The sequence below is a fragment of the Jaculus jaculus genome, chromosome 1, assembly GCF_020740685.1.
Source record: "Jaculus jaculus isolate mJacJac1 chromosome 1, mJacJac1.mat.Y.cur, whole genome shotgun sequence".
Taxonomy (NCBI): Eukaryota; Metazoa; Chordata; class Mammalia; order Rodentia; family Dipodidae; genus Jaculus; species Jaculus jaculus.
In genome coordinates, this window is record NC_059102.1 from 176913249 (window position 1) to 176940242 (window position 26994).

Genomic DNA, 26994 nt, shown 5'->3' on the forward strand with positions numbered 1-26994 from the left:
TGAATGGGTGCACCCTTCAGCCACTGCAAATGACCTCCAGATACATGCACCCCCTTGTGCATCTGGCTAACGTGAGTCCTGGGAAATCGAGCCTTGAACCAGTGTCCTTAGGCTTCACAGGCAAGTGCTTAACTGTTAAGCCATCTCTCCAGCCCCGATAATGTTTCTTAAAGATGTTGCCCATTTGGCCTGGGGACATGACTCATTCAGTAAAGTATTTGACATGCAGGCACAAGGACCTGAGTCCGGTTCTGTAGCACCCATGTAAAATTCAGCTGTGTGGTACACACCTGTAATCCTGTCACTGTAGAGGTGGAGACAGCTCCCTGTGGCTTGCTGCCTACCTTCTCTAGCAAAATTGGTTACATACGTGCATGCACACTCCACACATGAACACAAGCACTATAGACAGAGGCTACCCATGTTGGTAAGCTTCATGCCAACCAAGCTTCATGGTTTGCCTATCACCTCTTCTTTTCCCAGTAACATCCTGCCTCCCAAGTGCTCGAAAGCCCAGCTGACTGAGGGGTACAGTACCCTCTGTTCCTTGAACAGGCAGCTTGGTGAGAGATGTCTGTGGGATTCTGAGAGCCAGAACTCTGTTAAAGTAATAGCTTCTCACAGTTCCCCACTGCTCTGGAGTGTTATTCTAAGAGCAGGTGGTGATACCTTGGGAAGAGGGGGAAGTGAGGAGGAAAATGTGAGCTCTGAGGACCCATAAGCCTCCTTCCCTCCCAAAGCCTCTCATACTTACCACCCAGTCCACCCCCACGCCAGCCACACATGATGAGCCTGGATTCAAGCATGACAATAGAGAGGTAACACCTCAGGATGCCTGTCTTACCTCTCAGATGCAGCAGGGGCCATGAGAGTCATGCAGTCAGAAACTCCTTCTTGATTATGTGACCTTGGGGAAGCCAGGGCGCGTCATGGTGTCAGCAGTAGTGATGGCCCCTATCTTGTGAGGTTGATGTACAGTCATAGCGCTGTCCTGGCTTGGACCATATGTGCTCAGTCATAAATGGTAATGTTTAGACTGCTGTGTAACAGGTGTGCTCAGTTGACAGCCCAGGGCCCAGCTGCCTGGTTGAGAGGTAGGTGTTACTGGAACATGGACATGCTCATTTCTTTACACACCGTCTCTGGCCTCTTAGACACTGCACCAGAGTGAGTGGTTGCAATAGAGACCATGTATCCACAAGATTGATTTTCTCCTTAGAAGTTTATGGGAAAAGTTTGCTACACATAGCTCTAGACAATCTATAACAATTTTTTATGGTTTTTTGAGGTTGGGTTTTGCTGTAGCCCAGACTGACCTAGAATTCACTATGTAGTGTCAGGGTGGTTTCAAACCCAGGGTGATCCTCCTTCTTCTGCCTCCCTAGTGCTGGGATTAGAGGCTTTCACCACCATGCCTGCCCATTTCTACACTTCCTATTTTATTTTATTTTATTTATTTTATTTATTTATTTATTTATTTATTTATTTTATTTTATTTTAATTTTTGAAGTAGGTTCTTACTGTAGCCCAGGCTCAGGGAGGCCTTGAACTCATGGCAGTTCTCCTATGTCTGCCTCCCCCGTAATGGGACTAAAGGCGTGCGCCACCATGCCCAGCATTTTCACATTTTCCTTGAAGTTCGTCACACCCCGTGAGCCAATGGTATTGTGTTAGTTCCTCCTTTGTTACTACGATGGAACACCTGGCAGAATAAGTGAAAGGAAGGCAGACTTATTTTGGCTCCTGGTGTCAGAGGATTGCATTCCATCATGGAGGAGGCATGGCTGCGTGTGTGGAGTGGGAGCCTGTGGCAGAGACTCCTACATTCCTGAAGTAGAGAGGGCGTGGGAAGCAGGAGCAGAGCCATGACCTTCCACGTTCTCCCCTAGTCACCTACTTCTGCCGCCTTCTCAAATGCTGCACAGCCTCTCACAGTGATGCCACCAGCTGAGGAACACGCGTTCAGAGGGTGCGCCGGTCAGCCACATTCCTGATTCAAACCGTAGCAGCTGTCATTGTCCTCAGGGACTGGAGAAAGACTCAGTGTGAAGCACATGCACAGAGACGCGATCCTCCTGCGAGGTCCTTCTCTTGGAGTGCTAGGGACTCTGAGGAGGGAGATAGCAGTCTCTGACCTGAATTGGCACTGAGTGGTACAGTAGCCTCTGTTCCTTGAACAAGCAGCTTGGTGAGAGATGTCTATGGGATTCTGAGATTCTGGTGGCTCTGCACTAAAATTTCTTCATATTGGAGTCGATCTCCTGAGAAGGAGCTGTGTCCCTTCACAAAGGGGATGCCCCTCTTTCTAACTCACTCTTCCTTCTAGAAGAGTGAATAACCTGTTTGTTTTCTGTCCTTGGAGACGTGTACCACATGGACCGCATGGAGTTGATCCTCTTCCTGTATGAAAAGACCTGGCAGGAGTGCCTGCTGCATGTGCGAGAATGCAAGGTGGTCACCTCTCTCTGCAGTCCTGGGAAGCAGGACCACTGGCTGGGACCTGATGTTCTCCACCCAGGTCTTCTCTGCTTCTACTGAACCCTTCAGTCTTGAACTTTTCTTCTTACATCCCAGGCTCAGGAGCTCACTGGCTTCTGGGTATCCTGGTTTGTTAAAGTGTCCTCTCCCTTGGTAAAGTTGTTTGAAAATACATTTTGAAATGTGCTAAGCCATGCATGATGATGATGCATGCCTTTAATCCCAGCGCTCAGGCCACTCTGAGACCACATAGTGAATGCCAACTCAGCCTGGGTTAGAGCAAGACATTACCTGAAGAAAACAAACAAACCTCCCCCCAAAGAAGTGCTGAGCCCTGAAGACCTCACTTGCTGTCTCTGTGAGTTCCTTCTGTGGCTAGCTATGCTCTGCACCCTGACCTCCCTGGAGCAGAATCCAGGGGCGCCATGCACCTCTTGAAGCTGTGTGGTGATCCGAAGCATACTTGAGTGTCCCACTGCCCTGAGCCAGGCTTCGTACTCTGCTCCCCCTGCCTGCAGGACCAGCTGCTGTCCTGGAAGGCCTTCACTGAGGCAGAGGCCAAGAGCCTGGTGAACTGAACCTTCTACCAGAGAACAGGAGAGTTCCAGAGCAAAGTGGAGAAGAAGCTGGAGCTGCTGGATGTACGTGCATGTCTGGTGGGAGCCTTGAGATGAGCACATCACCCGAGGGTACCGGGCTGTAAAGAGGCTGGAAATCTGGGGTGTCATTTCACAGCCCCTCTCAGCACAGGCCTTCTGTACTCATCACTCTAGCCTCTTTTCCAAGATCCTTGAAGCTATCCTAGTGCTTGCACTGCTCAGACTCAGGGAAGCAACTGAGGCCACACATGCTCCTAACGCTTGCTGACCCCGTTGCTGAGGGCTGTGGAAGAGCAGGAGGCCATCAGCTCTAGGAGGCTGACCGTCTTGAGCCAGAGACAGGACATGTTTTCTGTGAAGACTCAGGGAGTGACTCTCTCAGGTTATGTGGGCCACTAGGTCCCTGTCACATCTTGTCAGCTCTATTACCCTATGCAAACCTGTGGGTTTCCATGACTTTATTCACAGACAGTGGAATTTGAAGTTCATACAAATTTTCTTTCAATTTTTTCCCATTTCTTTTGATTTTTTAAACATTTAAGATGGGAAAATGCAGTTTCAAACAAACACAGTTGGGCAGCCAGCTTTGCCTTGCAGACTATAGCTTGGCAGCCCTGATCTGAGCTGAGCTCCAAAGACACGTGAGCTTGTGTGTGTATGTGTGTGTGTGTGTGTGTGTGTGTGTGTGTGTGTTGCTCACAGGAGAACCCAGGACCTCAGCAACACTAGGAAAGCCTTCCTTTCCCAGGAACCATACTCCCAGCCCTGCTGTGTGCGGTGGTGCATGAGGCTTTAACAGTAGGGGTGAGGTTGGCCCCTGGGCTATGAAATGGCATTCAGGAGAAGGAAGGAGGCTGAGATAAGTGTGGTGGTGTGACCCCGTGACAGGATCACCTAGGAGCACAGGGGTACCCAGAGCCAACCTTGGAAAATGCTAGCCATGTGGTTACTTCTGTCCTTGGAGACATGGAGCTCTTATGGCTGGGCCCTCCTCATGGCCGGGCCAGTTGTCCTTAAAGCACCCATCTCTTGGTTCTTCCACGGTAGAACTCCTTTGAGGCTTTGGCTAAGCAGACAAAGTGGCAGAGCTTGGACCTCTTCACATACTTCCCGTGGTCTGTGCAGCTGTGGGAAGAGCACCAGCGCACACTGTCGATGCAAGAGGGGGAGCTGGAGAAGAGGAAGGGACGCCATCGGCAGAAGCCCAACCTGGAGAGCCCGGTGAGCCAAACTCTGAGGATCCCAACAGGGAATGAGGAATGGGCCAAACTCCAACTGCAGGCTACCTCAGGGAGCTCAGGCAGGGTTCAGATGAAAACAAACAGACAGAACCAGAGACCTAAAGGAGCAAAACCACATAAGCAAAACTGAACTCAAAACAGATCCTGGGCCCAAATGTTACATACTCTGTTTAAAACATAAACAGCTGAGGAAACTGAAACCTCCTTGGTCATGGAGTTAGATGGGAGTAGTAAAGCTTTGGAACCAGGTTGCTGCTTGTTCGAGTCTTGGAATCAAACCTGTCAATAAGAGAGGGCACATGAAACAGAAGGACAGAATAGGGAATATTGTGGATTGTTAAAAATCAGGAGATAAAGGCTGGAGAGATGGCTTAGCAGTTAAGGAATTTGCCTGTAATGCCTAAGGACCAAGGTTTGATTCCCCCACACCATTTAAGCCAGATGCACAAGGCGGTACATGTGTCTGGAGTTGGCTTGCATAGCTGGAGATCCTGGTGTACCCATTGTCTTTATAAATCTGTCTCTTCCCCCACTCTCCCTCTTTTAAATAAATAAATAAAATGTGGAAAAAAAACTAAAAATCAAGAAGTCATTAAAGAAGGTTTTCATAAGTTGTGGTATGCTGCCATACACACAACGAAAGTGACTTTTGTGCATAATGTTCCAAGAGATGAATGTGACAAGTGTCTTGGTAATTATACCTGATGGGTAAGGTGTATTGATGCCTGGAGCGAATTTCAGAGTTACAGATGTCCACTGGGAGTTAAAGTTCACTAAAAACAGGTCTCTCTTTTAGGAGTAGTTTCTCAGGAGGTGCAGCTGGTTAGACCCCCCAATACAGTAGGTAAGCTCCCTTCTGGCAAGGCAGGAGTGGTGATGGCAGGTGGCTTCAAATCTCCAAAGCCTGTGCCAGCCTGAGCTCTTCCAGTCCACTGCCAACTCTTCAGTTGATATGACTGCTGAATTCCAGTAGTGGAGGACTGTAACTTACATAGGTGGTCTAACCAGGTGCAATGTATCTTTCCAGAGGAGACAGGGAATAGATCCAAGTTTTCACATATGGGATCTGATAGGATATCAGTCACATTTTCTTACTTTCTTTTTTTTAATATATATTTTTTTAATTACAGAGTGGGAGAGAGAGAGAATGGGTGCACAAGGGCTGCTAGCCACTACAAATGACCTCCTCCATACTTACAACTGCCTTATGCATCTGGCTTGCATGGATACAGAGGAATTGCACCTGGGTCCTTAGGCTTTGCAGGCAAGTGCCCTAACAGCTAAGCCATTTTTCCAGCCCCAATTGCATTATCAAAAGGAAGAAGGGATACCATCCTGGAGGAGTAAAATGGTCAGGAAAGAACATTCCAGAAACAGAAAATTTGTATGCTTGTGCTGGAAAGAGTAAGGGCATTTATAAACTTGGTATCCTTTTTTTATGAGGGACAGGGAGAATTGGCACACCAGGGCCTGTAGCCACTGTGGTCAAGTTCCAGACATGTGTGCCACCTTGTGCACATGTGTCACCTTGTACATCCAGCTTCAGTGTGTTTTGGGGAGTTTGTGGATCCTTAGGCTTCTCAAGCAAGTGCCTTAACTGTTAAGCCATCTTTCCAACCCTTTGGTAGGTATCCTTTTTGTAGAAAGCAAGTACCAGGACTGCCTAGATGTCTGGACCTCAGTGCTAGACATAAGATCCCTGCACGTCAAGCTCTGAGATCTCTCCTGTGCTCCTCTTGGTGTGTCTTTTTTTCCCTGGTTGGGGGGATCTGCTGGAACCAGGAGATCTATCTTGATAAGTTCCTGGACAAAATGAGGCAATAAAGCCATGAAGAAGCACTGAGGGTACAGCTGGAAAAGACCACAACTTTTCTGCAGCACATGAAGTCAAGATAGGCTGAGCAGAATCCCAAAGACAAGGAGGGAAGGCCTGGGTTCATGCTCATGGTTACACTAGCCTGCGCAGGGATTGCCCAGCAAGCTTCAGCTAAAAACTCTGTCCCAGTTTTGGAGAACATTTGCTGCTTTTCTTTGGGCAGGCACTGAATTTTCCAGGGACAATTTGGAAAGTTTATTGGGAGGTGCTTCAAAGCAATACAAAAGCCAAGAAGTATCAATTCAAAAACTTGAACAGGTGGTGCACAGCTTCAATCCCAGCACTTGGGAGGCAGATGTAGGAGGATTGCCGTGTGTTCAAGGCCACCCTGAGACTACATAGTGCATTCCAGGTCAGCCTTAGGTAGAGTGAGACCCTACCTCAAAAAACAAAAACAAAATCAAAAATTTTATGTGAACAAATGTGGTCTAGGTTAAAGGAAGGAAATATCAGCTCCTGCAAATAGATATTCCACTTATTTCTACCCACTTATTTTTTTGTGTCCCTTTGTACATCGGTGGGTTGGAGACCCAATCCAAGCAACCTGGCCATTGCCTGTCCTTTTGCTTTCATATTGGTCACCAACAGAAGCCAAAGAAGAGCACATCCTAAAGAGATTGCAGAAATGGAAGAAAAAGAAAGGCTCAAATGGAAATGAGCAGAGATGAAGGAAGCTTAAGTCAAGAGTCAGGTCCTGATAGGCCAGCTGAAGAGATAGAAGAAAAAGTTCAAGAAACAGACTCCTCCATAGCTGAAGAGGGGCTGAGCCAGCAGGACAAGTTCCCACAGAGTGATGAGATGAAGGAGTCCAGAGAAGATGGTGTGCAAGAACCAGAAGAAACGCGGGGAGAAAGAGAGAACACGTTAGAACCATCCCACGTCCTGGAAATTGTGAGGGTTATAGAAGAGCAGGAAGAGGAAGAGGAGGAGAAAGATGAGAAGAAAGAAGAGAAGGAAGAAAAACAGGAGGAGAAAGAAGAAGGGCAAGAGGAGGAGAAGGAAATGAAAGAGGAAGAGAAGAGAGAAGATGAGGAGGAGGAAGATCAAGAGAATTTATATATGGGTAGAGTAATGCCACAACAGGCCCTTTGGGACAAACTCTTGCCACTCCACAGTAGAAACATTTTAGCTTCTCATTTCCTATTCAAATACCACATGGTTTCCTGCTGTCAGGGTGTTGGGTAGGTGCCAGGCATGTACCTAGCCTCCCTGCAAGGCGCAATAGGCATGAGCTGGGGTGTGTCCCATTCCTAGGTGTATGGGGAAGACTGGTTTATAGTTTGTAGAGCAGTGACTAGACTATAGTAATGATGCTTGGATAAGGATGTTGAGGATGCATTCCTGCACGCTTGTGGCATGATCCTCTAAGCATACGCCTGTCAGGTGTTGCCTCAGGAATATCCAGTCAGCCGCTTCTACAACTGTACAGAAAGAGAGCTTTCCATGTCCCCACCAGTGATGTGTCACCTGCCCCAGAGTAGCTATCAGAAAAAGCCAGCCACAGTCCCCACTGTTTTCTCAAGGGCTTTCTTTCAAGAGAGGGACTGTGGAGAAAGCAAGAGGCCTCTTCACTGGATAAGTCCCTGTTGCTGCCCTTCTGGTGACGCCACCTGCTTCCTTGGGGCTTCTTTGATCTGTGTTTCCACTAGATGGTGACCATAGATAACCTCGCCTTTGTGTGAACTTGGAAAAAAAAAGTGAGCCAGAGGATTCGGTACCTCAACTGTACCCTGGACATGGTGCCCCTGAATAATGTGGTCATTACAGTAAGTATAGGGAAGTTGGGAAGGGCAGGCAAGCTGCCGTCTTGGCTCCCAGGAGACTGCTGGCCCCAGCAGAACTTAAGATCAGGGACCCTTACAGGCCATTCTAGGATATCAGATCTAATAGGTGTCATGGAAAGACAGCACACCATGGAGTCAGATCTGAACTGAGATCCCACATGGGCCCGCTCCCTGCAGTGCTTTCTGAGAAGGCTCCACTCCTCCTGGTCCCCACCTTTCTCCTCAAGGCCTTCCAGCCAGCCAATGCATGGGGTCTCTGTCTAGTCTCATCCACCTCAGGGCCCTTTGCACCCACAGCCATGAACATCCATGCCCACCCCCTCAACCCAGCCCCCAGAGTCTCTCCGTCCAGCTACCATGTGCTGTCACATTAGCCTCGGCCTACTGTGGCCACTTCCCTGAGCTGCAGCTAGATCTAATGTCAACCCAGCTCTGCCCTCAGGGTCCAGTTCATAGCCCTCAACAATCACGAGGCAGCCAGCTTGGTCTAGGCTAGACATGACCTTCCCTAAGCCTTCTTTTGCCTGCTGGTCTGGGTGAATGACCGCTGCCCCATAGCACCTCCCAGGTTCTGTCTGCCAAAGACTGTGACCCCCATGAGGACAGGGCCTACATGGCCTGTTCCTGAACCAGACCTCACACTAGGCTTTGCATACAGGAGGTGTTCAGTACCCCCCAGGGGTTTCAAGACCCACCTTCTTCAGAAGTGGACCATTGCTGGCCCCAGTGCCAGGCTCTGGTCTCCTTTCTGTCAGGGGAGAGGCTTTCCCCCCTGTGCAGCCAGCACTAACCATCCTGCACTGCCAGGACTGCTGACGGCGAAACCTAGGCTGTACGGGTCCAGCTTTGCCTCTTCCTGCCAAGGGCGGATGGGAGAGTAGGTGCAGAAAGAAAGCAGAAGCAGCTCGATTAAGTGCTCACTGTGGGCCCCACTGTCACCTTTTGTCAGAGGCACTGGCCCGCCTAAGCTTTACTTTCGTTCCTTTCCTCATCCCAATTGCTCATAAACCCTACCTGGATACCACTCTGGGCACATCTGGAGGTCTCACTGTCCAGTCACAGAAGATGAGGGCACTCTTTCTTTCTGGCACTGTCCGCACATTCAGCGAAGCACCTGTTTGAGTAAGTGAGTGTTATGTGTGCCCTGGAGCCCAGGCAAGGCTGTGCAGAGCAGGCACTGGGAGGCCGTTCTGAAAGGCATGAACAAGAAAGGAATGAATTCAAAACTAGCCATCTAAGGGAACTGGAAGCACAAGCATTTTGTAGGAGAGAAAAGAGAGGCTCCAAGAGGTCAGGTAGTTTACCTCCTGACCCCACTTGGGCAAGGTGGCAGTTGAGATTGACTTGTCAACCTCCTCAGCATGTGCGGTGGTCCCCAGCCTCAGCTCTTCTTTCTCGCCTGCTGGAACCTGACCTGACTGATTTGGAAATGGAAAGTGGCATCCATGTGTCTTCAGAGGCACCGGAGCAGGAGGGGGCCAAAGTGGCCTTGGTCACCCCTGAGTCCTTCGCACAGCCAAGCTGCATTGGGAAGCCCATGCTTGAGGACCCTGCTGTGGAGGTGATCAAGGGGATCCTTCAGTGAGTAACTGCCACCATAACCTGTAGCCCTGTCCCCACAGGGGCTGGCTCTGGGATTCTGAACACAAGGGTTCCTATGGGAATCCCCACCCTAGGAGCGAGTGGCTTCAGGCCAAGCACTTCCCCTCTCAGAGCCTCAGTTCCTACCTGAACTTCTGAGCTCATGGGGGGACTTAGTAGTGTGGACGACCAACAGAGACGGAGGTGGTGGCTAGGCTGTGGCTGAGCTGTCATGCTCATGGTCACTGTGGAGAAGCTCATCTTCTTTCTTTGATTTCAGACTGACTTCCACAAGATCAACACACCTGTGTGATAAAGATTGCTCACATACAATTAGAGGAACAGCCTTATGGGTCTCAGGGAGGTTGATGGAGGGGGGGAGCTGGAGGCAGTCGTGCCTCATCCCATGTCTTCTGTTCTTGTTCTGGGCACCCATCTCACAAGGCTCAAAGTGAAGTTGGTGCAAAGCTGAAAAGTCTATGAAAAAGGCTGAATGATTTGGAAATGGAAAGTGGCATCACCATTGCCACCTCAGCAGGCAGGTAGGGATGCAAGACCTCCCAGACTCTCCCATGCCCTGAAAACAACCCCATGTGCCCCCAGGAAGGGCCAAAGACAGCCCCTATGACCCAAACTCTGACCTCAGAAGGTCTCCAGGGCTCCCTCTCTGGACTCATGGGACTGAGGGCATGGGTGGCAGCTGTCCTGGTACTGTCTTTATTTGGGCTTGAGCTCATCCTGCAAAGGGATACAAACCCATGTGCTGAGAGTTGCATTTCATGATTAGAAATAAGGACATGTGGAGTCACACCACAGAGCAGATGGTTTTCCTGCAGCAATATCACTGATACAACATTTCTGGGCCATGTACTGTGGCCTGTGCTCCACCAACTAAGCCCTGGAGAGGTCATTACACTTGAGGCTCTGGTCACCAACTTTCCTGGCAGATTTTAGGGAACGTAGCTAACAGAAGCCACATGGCTGAACTAACTAAGCACTGGATGATCCGGGTTAGTTCCGGTCTTTAAGAAAGGGAAGGGAAGTTGGGTGTGGTGGTGCATGCCTTTAATCCCAGCACTCGGGAGGCACATGTAGGAGGATCGCTGTGAGTTCAAGGCCACCCTGAGACTACATAGTGAATTTCAGGTCAGCTTGGGCTAGGGTAAGACTCCTCCTCAAAAAAAAAAAAAAAAAGAAAAAAGAAAAAGAAAAGGGAAGAGAAGCCTTCCTTTGCTTCTTGTAACCCTGTGCCTTCCATGATGTGCAGAGAAACAAAGACCAATGAAACAAGATGAGCAAAGGCTCCTGTCTTGTAGCTGGTGGTAGCAGAATGTTCACCACCAAGTACACTTGGCAAATCTAAGGGCAGGTGGGGAAGTGTGGAACTTCTGATGGAAGCCACACAGAAGTCTCTAGGCCTTTGTCAGAGGCTATTGCAAGAGCCACTACACGTTGGCCCACTGAGAGAAAGACACTCTATGTGGTTGGTTAAGATGTCTGGCTTTGTTTGGTTGGCCTTACATGGAAATCGTGAAGAAAAGTAAGGTAGCTGTGATGGTTTGATTCAGGTACCCCCATAAACTTAGGTGTTCTGAATGCTGGGTTCCCAGATGATGGCAATTTGGGAATTAATGCCTCCTAGAGAGAGTGTATTGTTGGGGGTGGGCTATGGGCGTTACAGCCAGCTCCCTGTTGCCCATGTTTGGCACACTCTCCTGTTGCTATTGTCCATCTTATGATGGCCAGGGGTTGATTTCCACCTCTGCTCATGCCATCATTTTTCCCTCCTATCATGGAGCTTCTCCATCGAGCCTGTAAACCAAAATAAACATTTTTTCCCACAAGCTGCTCTTGATCGGGTGTTTTCTACCAGCAATGTGAACCTAACTGCAACAGTAGCTATCATTTGTTAATCAGTGCTGACCCTTTGGAGCCTATGGTTGCAGTAAGTACTGTTTACCTTTTGAGACTATTGTATAAGACAGCAATGAGAGAGCCTGGAAGTGCAGCTTGTGGCAGGCTGGCTTCTGGCCATTGATCTTGGGCAAGCCTACTGTTGTGGGTACAGCACTGCAGGTTGTGGGAGAGAGATCTACTTTTTAATGTGATCCAACCGTCTATTTGATATTTATTTCTAAGAGGCTATACAATGGAAGACTATGTCACTAGTGCTGCCAGATAAAAGAGAGGGTGTCCAGCCCAATCTAAACTTCATATCAGCAGCACTATAATATGTATATAATAATGTTACTCATTGTGTATCGAGCATTTGCATCTAATGGAGTAGTGTGTGTGTGTGTGTGTGTGTGTGTGTGTGTGTGTGTGTTGCACATGCATGAGTTTGCAAGTACACGTGTGTGTGTGTGTTTGTGAGGGTGGGCTTGATTACCCCCATGCGACTGAGAGAGATCCTAGCTCTGGGCCTTATGGTGAGGTGTCAGTGTTTTGCTCACTGAGCCATCTTTCTTCCCCTGAAAATCATGTTTGTATTTGCTAACTCTGGTGCCTTCACCCAGGGCTCATCTTGTTCCTACACAGAAGAAAGAATGAAAACTTCTAGGCTGGGGTTTGGTGATAAACCTCAAGATAGGTCTGGAGAGATTGCTCAGCAATTAAGGTCTCTCGTTTGTAAGGCCTAATGGCATGGATATGGCTCACCAGTACCCATGTAAGGCCAGATGCACAGACTGAAACATGCATCTGGGGTTCATTTCAGTGGCATGAGACCCTGGCATGCCTTTTCACTCTCTCCTTGCAAATAAATAAAAATATTTTTAAAACATCAAGATAATGTCCTTTGAAGACACGGGAAGTACCTCAAAGGGCTCATCCCCAGAACTGGGATAGGGATCCACAGGCCACTGTGCACCTCTGATACCCCAAGCAAGTCTCCTGGGCTGTAGACACCATGCTCCAGATTACCGAAGTGTCTTTGTCCCACAGGATCACACGGCACTCCAAGTATTGCCGAATGGACAGAAAGTACCTGGTGCTGGGGACCAGCCTCCTCCTCAGGTTCAGTAAGTGGTCACACTTTCCTCTTTCCCTCCATGAAACCCATTTCTTTCAAGGCAGGTACACCCCACTCAGCTGAGAGAATAGGGACTAAAGATGTGAGGAGGGGACAGTCCTGCTTAGGGGCAATTTGTCTCTGCCCATTTCGTGTTTGTTGAGAGACATTTTTGCTAAAATTTCATATTCCAAGCTAAGCAAGTTATGGTGGCAGTCAAAAACAACTTGTGATTTGGAATTATTATTAACCCCCAACCCTATTTCTTTTTTTTAGTTGTCACTTTAGTGATTAAAACATAATCTGTTCTATTTAGTAGTGCTTCATGTCAGGCAAACCAGCAAAATGTCAAGTTCAGAAACTTAAAAATCCTTAGGGAAAATCAAGCTCTACAACGTAGCCTCAGTTCCCCTAGTGAGAAAACCTTCCACACAGCACTCCTTCTTGGGAGCCTGCAACCCTGGGGATATCTTATTTCTGGAGGTAGGAAACCTTGCAGGAAAAGTTGGCTGATCCACACAGTGACTTAGGAAAGGTCACAACTTAACATGCGCATTTTCCCGGCATTGGTGACATTCCAACATCATGGAAATCCTGACTCTTTTCTCTCTACTTCTGTCATTTTAGCCCATGTGCATGTTACCATGCCATAAACAGGTTAATTGGATATTTCTCATTGGTTAAGCTTAAGCTTTGTTTTTGCAGACTACGGCCATTGATTCTGAGCAGAGCTCTGCTTTTCTTCTATAGGACACCCAGGTGCTGAAGTTGCATCTGTTACTCGCCAGTTAGTACTTTAATCATTGGGAGACTGGCTAGAGAGCCGCAGTGAGGCTAACCAGCCAGGCAAAGTAATCAATTCACAACTCCACCAGATTAGGGCTGAGGACCACTCAGGGAAGGAGAAACAGACAATCGGGAAATTGGCATGGAGCTGGAATCGGAAATGACAAGAACCAATGTGAACAAGATGAGTTTGCAGCCAGGAGAGGAATCAGGGTCTGCAAGTACCCTGGACAGATAGGAGTAATGACTAGAAGTGACAGAGCCAAAGGAAGAGGCTCACGATATTCTGTCACTTGGCTCCATCTACGCTGCTTGTCTAGATGAGGCCCCTCACATGTCTATGCTGTGTGTGTTGCAGGGATTTTAAGAGCATCATCCAGACCCTCCTGTGGTAGACCAGTGACCAAATGATGACTGTCGGCCACTGCCCGTAGGCCTTTGCCACACTGGATGCCCAGCCCCACCTTCTCTGGGTTGGCACCCTGCTGACATTGGGCACTCTGCAGAAATGATAAGAGATATCCCACAGTCTCGGACCTTCCCACAGTCTGTTGCCCATTTGGGTTTTCACTGTAGAAACCAAATCCATTCATTGTGTCTTCATCTCTTTATTCTATTCATTTGCTTAACCAGTCAGCAGACATTTCTTGTATAGCATTGCATGTCGGGTACTAGTCATGCCAAGATGAGTAAGCGCAACCTCTGCCCCAAACGCACCCAGAAGCCATTAGGAGGCTGACAGGGAGATGGCAGCACACTGGTATCTGGGAGAGGTTGTGGGCGCAACCTGTGTAGTGCCCTACTTATGGGCCCTCCTCCAGCCAGGCCAGAATGCACCCAGAACTTCTCACTGTGCCCCACAGGCTGGGTCCTGCAGGGCAGGCCTGTGGCTCATCCAGCTTTGTGTACACAGTGTGCACTCAGCTTCATGCTTTCTAGTACCCTGACAGCCCTATCCCATGTTGAGTTACCAAGGACTTTGTCTTGAAGTTTGCCATTCACTCCCTCCTTCAAAATAAAGGTCCAGCGGTGGCCATGCAAGGTGGGCATAGGATGCAGAGGAGTGAACAAGGGCAGAGAGTATGCTCAGAGAAAGACCAGAGAGTGTATAGATGAAGATGGGTGGTGGAGTCTGGAACCAGGACCAGAGTCAACCAGCAAGGTTACTCATCCAGTCATGACCACCTCTCTCTGACTGGAAGTTTATCTGAAGGAGAAACTCCCCTTCACCAGGCCTGAATGCATGCATGAAACCTTTGACCAGTGTGCCGAGCACATCAGCAGGAAGATCCTGGAGTATCAGCCAGGCAGATGACTACCACAGCTCCTGCCTTGTGAGTATGTGCAACGGGAGTGGACAGGACTGGCTCTGATGGAACGTGACCTCAGCCCATCGCATTTGGGTTCACCAGGAAGACAAAGGGGCCTTGCTGTCAAAAGTCAGCCTGTTAGACTTAAGTAAAAACAGGCTGGGGCTGGAGAGATGGCTTAGTGGTTAAGGCACTTATTATCTACGAAGCCTAAGATGTCATGTTTGAATCTCCAGGTCCCATATAGCCAAACGCAGTGCTGCAAGAACTCAGTGTTGCACATGGGCCACAGGGGGCACGCGCGTCTGGAATTCATTTGCAGCAGATGAATACCCTGGTGCACACATTCTCAGTCTCTCTTTTTCTCAAAAATAATGAAAAAAAGAAAACAAAAACAGGATAGAGAGATGGCTGAATGACTACGCCATTTGTCTGTAAAGCCTAAGGACCCAGATTCAATTCACCAGATGCCAAATGCAAGGTGGTGCCATTCAATCCCTCCTTCAAAAAAGAGGTCCAACAGTGGCCATGCGAGGTGGGCATAGGATGCAGAGGAGCATAGAAGGGCAGAGAGTATGCAATGTGTCAAGAGTTTGTTTGCAATGGCTAAGTCCCTGGCATGCACATTCTCTCTCTTCCCACATCTCTCTCTCCAACAAACAAGTAAATAAAATATTTTTTTAAAAGAATTAAGTTAAAATGATCAGTGATAATAGGGAATAAATTTTAAAAAGATCACCTTTCATAAGAAATGTGGTAGGTTTTAACACTAAAAACATTTTCTTTTCAAAGTTGTTTCATACAAATTTTTTGTTTATTTATTTTGCTTACCATACAGTTCACCAATATAGTGTACCATTCAGTAGTTTTTAGTTTCTTTACATAGTCAGCACTACTAAAACTCACCCTTGTCACTCCCTCCTCTCCCAGCTCTAAACTAACAGCATCACACTGTCTGTCTCAGGCGTTTTCCTTTCTGACATTCCATGGGGATGGCTTCACATGCCTCTTCCTGACCAGCTTCCTTCATTTTACATGATGCTTTGAGGGGTCATGTGCATTGTAGATTAGATGTCACATCTTCCTTTTTATCAAACAGCAATATTCCATGGTACCATTCTGCCAGACATTGTGCTTGGCTTTGTTTTTTCAGAGGCAGTGATGTAGGTGGAGGGGAAGATGATGGGATAGCCAGACATGGGCCCAGGATTGGGCCCTGTTATCACCCAACTCCATGGCTTTGGTGAAGTGACCTCTTCTCTGACCCTTGGCTTTTGTTCATCTGTAACTGGACATACTAACCGTGCCTATCATGGAAGGGTTCTTTGAGGATTAATTATAGACATAGAGTAACTGTGTACAGGCAATGACTAGCTGTAGGTGTCATCACTGTGATTACAGAATGAATAACACAGAAGCTACAAATAGGATTTCATTTCTCAGGTGCAGGCTTTCCACACAAGGCCCAGAGCTATCCCATTATCTGTGACTGTTCCCAATAAAGTCCCTGTGGTCAGATGGGTTGGGAAGTCCCATCAATTGTTTTCCTTTCTGACATTCACATAAACCTTCTTTCACTGGAGAAGTTTATTTCCTTCAGTTTGACAGCCCTCATCCCCACCAGTTTCACACTCCAAATACTGCAAATGTTCAGTACAATATGTTGAGGATAAAATCTTTTCTTTTCAGTATATGTCTGTGTGGGCACCTGTGGAGTGCATGTGCTATGGTACATTCGTGGAGGGCAGAGGAGAAGCACAGGTGTCAGTCTTCACTTCCACTCTGCTGAAGGCAGGCTCCCTTCTCGTCAGTGGCTGCATGCGTCAGGATAGCTGGCCCATGGGCTCCTTGGGGTTCTCCTGTCTTGTCTCTCATCTTGACACAGGAGCACTGGGGTTTATGGTGCTCATGCTGCCAAGTCCGGCTGGACATGAGCTCTGGGGATCCACACTCGGGCCTCATGCTAGCACAGCAAACACTGTATGCACGTAGCCACCTCCCCAGCCCAGGATAAGATTTCTTAAATGCACTGATGAGCTCTCTGTAAAGTAAGAGACACACAAAGACCAAAAAGTGAAAGTAGAAACTGATAAATTTAGCCATGACCCTGGTTTCTGCCCTAAATCAATTTACCCCCATGTGAACTTGATGCTCTGTGTTCACTCATGGTCTTCAGGGCCCTGGGAGTAGAAGGCACATGCCAAGGAAACCCAAGACTAGAAGTTCTGCATAAAGGTAGGCTCACAAAGGACTCTTTATAAAGTAACTTCAATATTTTATTTATTTGAAAGATACAGAGACAGAGAGAGAGGGGAATGGAGAGAGGCAGATAGAGAGAATGGGTGTGTCGGGGCCTTCAGCTGCTGCAAATGAACTGCAAAAGCATGTGCCACCTTGCACATCTTGCTTATGTGGGTCCTGAAGAATTGAATCTTGGTCCTTTGGGTTCACAGGAACACAGTTTAACCACTAATCCATTCCTCTAGCCTGCACAAAGGACTCTTAACTGCAGAGTGAGGCCAATGAGAGACAGAGCCTCTATGTAGATGGAAACTGTCTGATCAGAAGCCTTGGTACTAACTGAAGAGAATGAAGCCATCCAAAAAGATCCAGTGAAAATCTAGAACACTGTTATCTTCATGTGGTTTCTAAACCAGAAGTCATACTTACCTACACATGAATTCACATTTGCTTTGTGAATCATTCAAAAGAATTCAAATCGTGGGTTAGGGGCTGCAGTGATGGCTCCGAGATTAAGGTACTTGCCGGCAAAGCCAAAGGACCCAGGTTCGATTCCCCAGGATTCACATAAGCTAGATTCATAAGATACCACATACATCTGAAGTTCACTTGTAGTGGCTGGATGCCTGGCATACTCATTATCTCTCTCTCTCTCTACCTGCCTCTTTCCCTTTCTCTCTCAAATAAATAAATAATTGTTTTTCAAATAGAGTGGTAGGCAATGTAGCTTACTTGGTAAAGTATTAGCCAAGCATGCAAAAAAATAATAATAATCTTGGATTCTATGCTCATCCCCAAATAAACTGTGCTCAGTATAACACAGCTATAATGGAAACACTTGGAACTTGCAAGCAGAAAGAACAGAAATTTAAAGTCATCCTTGACTGTAGAATGAAATTAAAGCCAGCATGACCTATATGAGAACCTGTCTCAAAAAAAGATATAAAATATATACTCCAGATATAAAATATATGTATATGTATATATAAAATATATATATATATAAAATATAAATATATATTAAAACTATCTTGATGGGCTGGAGAGATGGCTTAGTGGTTAAGCGCTTGCCTGTGAAGCCTAAGGACCCCGGTTTGAGGCTCCGTTTCCCAGGTCCCACGTTAGCCAGATGCACAAGGGGGCGCACGTGTCTGGAGTTCGTTTGCAGAGGCTGGAAGCCCTGGCGTGCCCATTCTCTCTCTGTCCCTCTATCTGTCTTTCTCTCTATGTCTGTCGTTCTCAAATAAATAAATTAATTAATTAAAAAAAAACTATCTTGAGTTTATGGTGTCCAGAACTTGCTTAATACAAAGACTCTAAATCCTCTCTGGAATATTTATCTTCAAGCTGTTCTCACAAATAAAATTCCCAGAGTAAGCCATCACATTGATGAAGAGTTAACAGAACCCACATAGACACAAGAAAGCATACACCTAGGGTAAGAGATGCAGGATGAGAACAGCAAAGACTCTGGATGTAGAGGAATTTCTGACCCAAGGTTTGTACATCCTGGCACACACCTGTAATTCCAACACTCAAGAGACTGAACCGGATTCTGAATCCAAGTCCAGCCTGGGCCACAGACTAAGAACTATTAGGCATAGAATAATATACTTATCATTAAATCAAAGAGAAAATTTGAAACAAGTAAGGAGCAAGAGACTATGAAAATAACCCATTAGATACAATAAACTAACAAGTAGAATTGGTAAAATAGAAAAATTAAGAATAGAAATTTCAAAATGATGAATGAATTTGTAGTCAGGTTATACAAAGCCAGTGGTAGAAGTAGTGAAAATGAAAATAGCGTCCAAGAAAATATCTAGAAATTTAAAGAGATGTAAATACAAGAGACAAGTAGAGAGAGGGGTGTGAAAGACTAAGTCAAGCCCATGGTTGATTGGAGGTTTTGAAAGGAAGGGAGGAGGCTAAAATCAACAGTAATGGTTGAAGGGGTATTGGATAAGAACTTGCCCCAGTTCTTTATGAGCTGGAAAGTCAGCAAGTATACAGGAGGCTCCCTCTGAACTCGCATAATAAGCATTGTCCATGTGTTTGACTGCAGGACTCCCTTTAATGAAATAGCTATTGCAAAATTGGATTCCAAGACATTTTCTTTCGGAAACAGCTCTGGCCCTTGTTGCAGATACCATCTCAGCATGTTGGCTCCATTCTGTCCCTTTCCTGATCCTCTACAGAATTATGAGCCCAGTTGAGGAGATTTGAGGAACTTCTGCCTCAGGTGTGTTGGCTGGTGATGGAGAATTTCAAGGAGCAGCACTGGAAGAAGTTCTGTGCCTCCATGAATGAGACCCAGCAACCCTTTGAGCAGCAACAGAAGCAGCTAGAGAAAAAGAAGGTGCATTGAAGGAGGAGGAAGGTGATGGGTGGGGCTAAATTCAAGGGAAGTAGAGAAGGCAGGCTAGAGATTATTGCATGGGGGCTGAGAGACAAGAGGGATTGGTGAATTAATAACCAAGCCAAGACTTACTCAGCAAACCCCTTGTTGTATCTTATGTAAAGGCCTGCTGGGTCTGGTGGGGTCATAGTCACTACAACCAGTAATGGTTGTACACAGTGGTTTTTGGAGCCATGGGACATAATTGGTATAGATGTTTCTTTGAGATAGGATATCAAGCTAGCTCAGGGTGACCTGGTTTTTACTCTTTCTGTGAGGCCTCAAACTGAGCTCCATCCTCCTACCTCTGCCTTTTGAGTTGGGAGTGCTTGGATGACAGGGATGATCCCCCACACCCAGCTCAGGAACAGATTATGGTGGAAAGAAGTACTGATTGCTGGAGCAGATGCTCAGCTCACCCTCTCTGTGAACACAAGAGGGCCACATTCCCGGGTCTCATTTTCCTGTCTGCCACTCAGCCCTCTGCCCACTATGTCCCCTCACACACTCCAATTACAGGACACATCTGATTGTGTATGTCCTTAGTTGAAAGAGGACATTGGTAGTGGTCTCAAATCTGGATCTAAATCACTCTTGAATTCTGATTTGATTGAAGACTGAGAATTTCCAGAAGCTCCATCCAAATCTTGGACACCCCAGATATTCTCAACAAATGAAGTCACTGCGCATAGTGGAGGAGAAAAGGCAGGAGGAGCTGGAGGGCACACTCAGGTTATATAAGGAGGAGCATAGAGTCACTTCTGCCTTTGCATCCACACTCCACATTTAGAGGACTGTACCACCATCTAACAAAATGTCCTTCCTTCTTGATGGCCACCAGAAATGCAAAGGGGCCCCTTAAGTGGTTCCTGGGACAAAGCAGGCACAAAGCAAGAGGACTTGATAGGTGACATGGTACTTATGGAGTATGCAGCAGTCAGCTTCAGTTGCTGGAATGCACTTCCAAACCAGGTACAGTTATATGGGGAAGGAAATTTATTTGAAGCTTACAGATCCAGGGGAAATTCCATAATGACAGAAGAAGTTGGCCCCCTCTTACAGGACCAAGCAGACAGAGAAAAGCCACCACCAGCACCACAAATAAGCACATTTAAGGATCCCCAGGCAAAGCCTAGGCACTTTGTATGTCTTTAGACTGGAATTCCAAATTCACCCCCACACCTGAGGGCTAGACCCTAGGATCAGCACAGTGACACCTCCCCCAACCAGGTGGCTAGAGATCTAAATTACAAGCTTTAATAAATTCCTGAATATATTGGAGGACATGCATTCAATGTACCATATTCCACCCCAGCCCCCAGTAGATTCATTACCGTCCACATTTTAAATTGTGTTTAGTCTAAATTCAAAGGCCCCCATAGACTTTACCGACTTAAAATAGTTCTAATGTCATAAGTCTCATCTATGATTTACAATAGTCTCTTAGCTGTGAGTCTTATGAAATCAAAACAAATTATATATTTTCATCATATAAAGGCACAGAGTCAACATTAAACATTTTCAACTGCTGTAAGGCATAGCAAGGAGAGACTGGAACAATGCAAACTCAAGAGCCACCAAGCAAACATCAAACTTCTGTAGCTCAAGTTTGATATACCCAGTGATCAGTCAGATGTGTCCAGATATACCAGTTCCACTCTTCTAGCTGGGCTGACTAGCCAGAGAAAACTTCCATCCCTAACCAACAGTCTCCATGGTAGCCCTTTCACAGTCCTGATAGATCCAAAACAGCTTCAGGTATCCATGCAAACTACAGCCCATCTTCCAGTGGCTTTCCCATCCTGTCAGGGTCATCATGACCTGTCTCACAGCTACTGGAACCATGTACACTTCACCCTTCCATGTATTTCTCATGCTTCCAAAACCAATAACCAGGTGTGCAGGACATAGCCATTTTCTTAATTCAGAGACAAAATAAATCAGTGATTTTTAGAGCAGGTTTATTCCTTACAAATATCTCCTTTCAAAAGAGTTTGCATTCTTACCATTCAGTGTTTCTGGGGTGGGATCATCTCAGGCATTCGTTCTGTTGTTTTAATGTAAAGGAGCTGGGCATCTTACTTTATATTGCTAATGTTTTTGACAATAGCAGCTCTCTGTGCCAGTGATTTTAAATTTGCTTGAGTTTATCCAACTTTAAATCTTGTATCTCTCAGTCCCATATCTTTAGCCAAGTGTATCAGTCCATGACACACTTCACCTTGGTCAAACTCTCTGGGGCTTGGCAGCAGAACACAGCCAACCCTGATTTTAGTAGCTGAGTTTCAACAAGGTTTTCTGCAATATTTCCTTCCCTTTAGAAAGTTAATAAGCCAAACCTCCAAGTATAGTTCTTTCTGCACTTAGCATTTTCAAATTCTCATCAGAATAGTCCATAAAACCTTGCTTACCACTCCAGAAGACATCTTCAGTTGCAAGTAACAAGTTTCTCATTCCTCCAGCAAAGAAGTTCGAAAAGAACAAAATCCATCTAGATTCATTTCAGCAACTCTCACTCCTCAGAACCTATTCTGTAGCAGTCAGCTTCCGTTTCCAGGATGAACTTTCAAACCAGCACAGTTAACGGAGGAAGGAAATTTATTTTATGCTTACAGATCCAGGGGAAATTACATAATGACAGAAGAAGGTGGTCCCCTTTTACTGGACCAGGCAGACAGAGAGAGATGCCACCACCAACATACCAGTACAAGCAAGCATAATTCAGGAGCTCCAGGCAAAGCTCGGACACATGGCCTGTCTTTAGACTGGAATTCCAAATCTACCCATATACCTTAGAGCTGGACCATAGGATCAGCCCAGTGTCGCCGCCTCCAGGCAGGTGGCTGGAAGTCTAAATTACAAGTTTTAAATTTTTATATTTATTGAGGGAAGTATAGAGTCAATAAAAGACACCTACATGGCTAGAAATCCTACATTGAGGGTCTGGGGAAAAAAAAATGTGGAAAGAAAAGAGAGGAAAGAAAGTTCAAGGAGCTCCTGGTATGTGGGGAGTCGGAAGGGATAAAGAACCCATGTGGAGAATAAGGGCTAGGGTGCTCTTTGGCTCAACCAGCTGGGCCTAGTTCAAGCCAGCCCAGGCCCATCTGAGGAAAAATCTCACCCCCAGCTGGAAGTTCCCAAGTGGACAGAGAGCATGCCCTCCCCTTGGCAAGGTACTTATAACTCTCTAGTGGTGGGCTGTTGTCCAGCTCAGGTGAGCCAGAGGGACAGCTGGTTGGTTAGGGCTAGGGGCTGTCTCAAGAAGAGATTAGCCCTGACACCAAGTTCTAGGGGGCTGAACTTGACCAGCCACAATCTTTAAATCCTATGAAAGCCCTGCCTTCCAGGAGGGGTCCTGGTTGTTTGTGGAAAAACAGGTCTAAGTAACTAGGCAAGAGATAAGAAGTGAGATAATTTTTGTATTCTAGCAAGTGTAAACCGCCCTGCCTTTGTACCTTCAGGGGTCCAGTCATCCTATCTGTACTCCATTTCATGAGAACACATCCTAACTGTTGTTATAGGACAGGGGTTAAAACCTTGACCGAGGAACATATGTATTTTATTGAGAATTTTTATAACCCTTAAACCATAACAAATCAGCATCAGTGAGCTGTTAATGAGTGAGGCCTTAGCCACAAGACTCATTTTCTCTACTGGTTAAAACCTTGACATCAAGTAAACATATTTTAGATTTCTCATTTCTCAGTGGTAAACTGGCTGTATGTCCCTTGTCCATTTCTCTCCTTTTATGAACACATGAGCACAGCTGTTGGGTGCAGGTGCACATGTATATCCATACATGTGAAGGACAGAGGACAACCGTGGGGTTATTCCTGGGAGTCCTACCACCTCCCTTGAAATCATAGGGTCTTTCTCGAATCTCACCAGGAAGCTGGCTGATGAACAAGTCCCAGGGATCAGCCTGTCTCCCCTTCCCCCGCCCTGGGACTGCAGGCACAGGGCACCACTCTAGGCATTTTTGTGTAGGTACTGGGTCTTCACACTCAGGTCCTTATACTTGCAAGGAAGGACTCAGAGCTGTGTTAAAGACCCTCCATGGCGTTTTCTCAGGACTTTCTTGAGTCTGTGCTGAGATAGCTTCTGAGTGAGACTCTGGACTCTGAGGATCAGAATCTGGCTGACACTTTTGTCACAATGGTTACTTTGAGGGTGGCTCTCCAGTGAGTTCTCTGCAGATACAACCCTGTCCTTTCAGCCAGCCTGGCCAGGGAGCTCTTCTTCCTGAAGTTTGTCCTTACCCTGTTTCCTGAAGGAATTCCTCAGGAAGTATGGCTGCCTTTTCATCACCAGCTTGGCCACTTTCACAGAGAATTTCCTGCTACAGCTAGATGAAGTGATCACAATTGACGACATCCAAGTTGCACATAAGTGGTGCCAGAACCTCTTGCTCTGCTCCCTGAGGGAAATAACTGGTAATATGGGGGACAATGAAGTATTCGTTGTCCCTCAACCAGAAGAAACAGTTACTCTCATAAGTGAACCAATTGGTTTTTATTTGTTTTCATTTAAATTTATGGGATATTTTTGTTGGGCTTTTTTGATTTGTTTTGTTTTGTTTTTCAAGGTAGGGTCTCACCCTAGCCTAGAATTTGCTACCTTGTCTGAGGTTATCCTCCAATTCATGGTGATCCTCTCACCTCTGACCCCCAAGTGCTGGGATTAAAGGCCTACACCACCATGCCCAGCTTTAAATAATGTTTTGGTCAAAGATTATTATAGGGTAAAAAACAGAATAAATTCAGTAAATATTTTCATTCTGTTTACATTAAGAACACTTAAGTATGGTATAAGAATTGGTAATCTCAGAAAGTGGCACTTCCCCGAGGCCAAAATAATTACAAAATAATGTGATACTAAAAGAAACTAAATGGAAATGAATTCTTTACAATGTATCGGTTAGAGAAAGTGTGGCTATCCCTGTGGTACAAAGAACTCTCACATGTCACATGTTTTTCAAGGGGATAATTACCAAAGACATGCATTTCATGAGAAATATAGGCTGGAGTTGGGAGATAGGCAGTCAATAGAGGCCTTGCCTCCCAAGCTGAAGGACCAAAAGCCATGTTAAAACAGTCAGTGTGTTATTCTGTACCTGTAATTCCATAGTTTGGGTGTCAGAGATTGGTAGCCTCCTTGAATTTTCTGGTCATCGCATCTTGACTGGTGGTAAACCCCAGGACAACGAGAAAGCACCCAATTTAGGAGCACTGTCTTGGGATTATAGAAACTAACCCTTGCTGTCATTTCCCTGAGTATGCTAGCTGCTTTTATCAGCAGAGCCTTAGAGAAGGAAAGATGGTGTTTGGAGTCAATGAAGCCCAAGGGTGAACTTGCTGCATCTGCTGTTGCCACTGCTCTGATACACTGTGGCTGTAGCTTACACTGCCAGGCACTCATTACTTTTTTATTTTATTTGAGTTTTTTTGGTCTTTGGTCTTTGGAAGGTAGAGTCTCACTCTAGCCCAGGCTGATGTGGCATACATTGGTAATTTTCTTTTCTTCTTTTATTTTTTATTATGTTTGTGTTTACAAGGAAGAATCTAGCAAGGGAGTCCAGTCTATTGTAGCCCAGGCTGACCTGGCACACACTTAATAGTCCCTGGCTGGCCTCAAACTCATAGCAATCCTCCTACCTCTTCTTCCGGAGTGCTGGGATTGAAGGTGTGGGCCATGACACCTTGCACCCTCTCTGGTATTTTTATCAAACAGCCAAAAATCAGTAATGCATGAACAAGTTGATCATTTGCTGGGAAAAGTGCAAGAAACTTTTGACTTTGAATAATCTTGAAACATGTATTGGAGAAAGGGGTTTAGAGGTCTGGCCTGTTGGATTGTGTTGATCCAGATTCTGCACCATCTGGTCACAAATGTGATCACACTGAACCCACCGCAGTTCTCAACAGATCTGTGGAATTGCTGTGGGTAACTTTTTAGTTACTGTGTCATCTTCAATGCCATGGCCATCAATTCTCATTCATGCACACTTGTTCTGGGTCAAGAGTCTAACCAAGCCACTGTGGAAGTGGAGAAAGAGCACAGCTTCAGATCAGTCAGCACTCTAAACACGCCTTGTCAATATTGGTCATCTGGGTGGCTCAGGCCAAATGTACACCAAGGCAGAGGAGACCTACTTACGTTGCTTTAAGCTGGTTGATCACGTGGTCTTAAGATAAACTTTCAGGGTAAGTTAACAAGTCAAGAATTTAGCAGGAAATAAATCCTACAGCAGTATTCTCAGCAAAGTTGTCTGTAAGGTCCATACTAAATATTCCCACAGTTCCTTTCACAGATTGGTCTTGAGCTCAAGATCCTTCATCACAGCCTGCTGGGAGTGGGGGGTTGTCCATAGACATGGACCCAGCATCCTGCCATGCCACGTGAAGAGGTGAGGAAGCAGAAGCGTCACAGTGGCCCTTCGTGGGAGTGGGAGTTACTAACTGCTGTCTTGGAAAATGTTTTGTTAGTGTCTATTAAAATTCTGCACTTGTACGCTTATGACTTAGCAGTTCTGATTCTAGAAAATTATCCAACAGAAAACCTTACATGTACATCCCAAGATATATGCCCAAAGTTTTCACTACAGCACTATTTGAAGTGGCAAAGAACTGGGATCAACACTGATGGCCAGCCCTAGGAGATGGACATATAAACAGTGGGACAGCTATGAAAGAGAATTCGGCATGGCTGTTAAAGTAGGGGTGCTGCATCTGCATGCAGTGATGTGGCAGAATAAAAGGACTTGGGAAACGCAGATGGGTAACTAGGACGTGGCTATGATTCTATATTTCCAAGCACATGTAATCTCAACAAGCATAGTAACAGATTCATAATCTGTGGAAGACACAGAGACCATAAGAGACAAAAAGTAAGAGGAAACCTGAGAGGCTGCTGGTGATCCCCTCTGCTGAGGGGCAGCCTCTAGATCTTTCCCACGTACCGTTAGGTGACATTGAAAATTTTAAAATGTGAATATTATCTTTTGTGGTCATAAGAAATGAAAATCATATCAATCTTTCTTATTTATTGATAACCTACACAGTGAAATCTATCCCTTCTATTTCTAAAAGTTTCTGTTACAAAGTCAAAAAAGATTTATTACAGCAAAATAACAAATTCAATTCAAATACATTCCTTCGTGCAGAAGTCAATGTTCATCCTTCTGACCCTCTGCCTGTGGGCACAGGCCTACAGAGTACCAGGGCTGGGTGGAGGGCTCCAGGGTCCGAGAGGTGTGTAACCTCGTTTTCCTCTGGGGTTTGCAGCCAATCCCACTGACGCTCTTCTCCTTGAACAGTTTCAGCTAATGCACACCAGTTTAGGAATTCAACCCTGCTGTTGAGCATGGAGCTGTGTCTAACTTTTCACTGCTGGAAAGGTGCTGTGATAGTTAAGGTGTTGTCAACTTGATCTGTTTAGTAATCCACAGGCTGCTTCTAGGAAGGATCAACTAAAGGAGGAGGTCTTTCTCCCAGGGTGAGCCCTTCCCCCAGAGTGGGCGGCCCCACTCAGAGAGGGACTTGATATAAGGAAGCTCTGGGTAGAAGAGTTCCCTTTTCCTTCCTTCCTTCCACTTGGCTGCCGGAGCTGCTCCCTACCTTCTAGTGTGGATTGAAGACCAGTACGGACTAAAGACCAACATCAACCGAAGACCCACGTGGATCGAAACCCA

The 26994-nt window shown here is 46.2% G+C and overlaps 1 pseudogene; it reads left to right on the forward strand.

Annotated features, from left to right (window-relative positions):
- The window catches only part of LOC123457727, a 33920-nt pseudogene extending 9364 nt beyond the window's left edge, over positions 1-24556 (forward strand).
- Positions 24557-26994: the final 2438 nt, after the last annotated feature.